Here is a 1,139-nt window from a genome sequence, read left to right as displayed (position 1 = left end):
CACAGAGTAATGCTGCCCCTGAAGGCCTGCATCCTTTGAGGAGACTACCCCCCTTCTATGGGCTAGGCGTGTGGGCATAAATTAGTGAACCAGAGTGATAATTAATTCAGTGATGTCTTTTTTTTGAGGCAGAGTCTAGCTTTGTCGCCCAGACTGGAGTGCAGTGGTGTGATCTGAGCTCATTGCAGTCTCCATCAGCTTCCCAAGTAGCTGGAATTACAGGCACCCACCACCACACCTGGTTACCTTTTATGTTTTTAGTAGAAACAGGGTTTTGCCATGTTGGCCAGGCTGGTCTTGAACTCCTGACCTCAGGTGATCCACCCACCTTGGCCACCCAAAGTGCTGGGGTTAGAGGCGTGAGCCACCATGCCTGGCCCAGCGATGTCTTTTGAACTCTCTGAGTCATTACACTATATATCTGTGATGAGCTTTACTTATTTTGTTGTTATTGTTGTTGTTGAGAAGGCTGGAGTGCAGTGGTGTGATCTTGGCTCACTGCAACCTCTGCCTCCCAAGCTCAAGTGATTCTCTCACCTCAGCCTCCTGAGTAGCTGGGATCACAGGCATGCACCACTGCACCCAGCTAATTTTTGTGTATTTAGTAAAGGGATTTCACCATGTTGGCCAGACTGGTCTCAAATTCCTGGCCTTAAGTGATCTGATCGCCTTAGCTCCCAAAATGCTGGGATTACGGGCATGAGCCACTGTGCTCGACCCTATTTATTTACTTTTTTGAGATAGAATCCCACTCTGTCAACCAGGCTGAAGTGCAGTGTGGTGATCACAGCTCTCCACTAAAAATACAAAAATTGGCTGGGCATGGGGACCCATGCCTTTAATCCAGCACTTTGGGAGGCCGAGGCAGGCGGATCACCTGAGGTCAAGAGTTTGACGCCAGCCTGGCCAACAGGGCAAAACCCCGTCTCTACTAAAAATACAAAAATTAGCCAGGTATGGTGGTGGGCGCCTGTAATCCCAGCTACTCAGGAGGCTGGGGCAGGAGAATCACTGGGACCCAGGAGGTGGAGGTTGCAGTGAGAAGATATCACCTCACTGCACTCCAACCTAGGTGACAGTACAAGACTCTGTCTCAAAAAAAAAGAAAAAAAAAGACAAGATCATAAAAATTCTAGGCC

The sequence above is a fragment of the Colobus angolensis genome, unplaced genomic scaffold (assembly GCF_000951035.1).
Source record: "Colobus angolensis palliatus isolate OR3802 unplaced genomic scaffold, Cang.pa_1.0 Scaffold711, whole genome shotgun sequence".
In the NCBI taxonomy this organism is placed as follows: Eukaryota; Metazoa; Chordata; class Mammalia; order Primates; family Cercopithecidae; genus Colobus; species Colobus angolensis.
The sequence above is the reverse complement of the archived record's forward strand: the minus strand, read 5'-3'. Positions refer to the sequence as shown.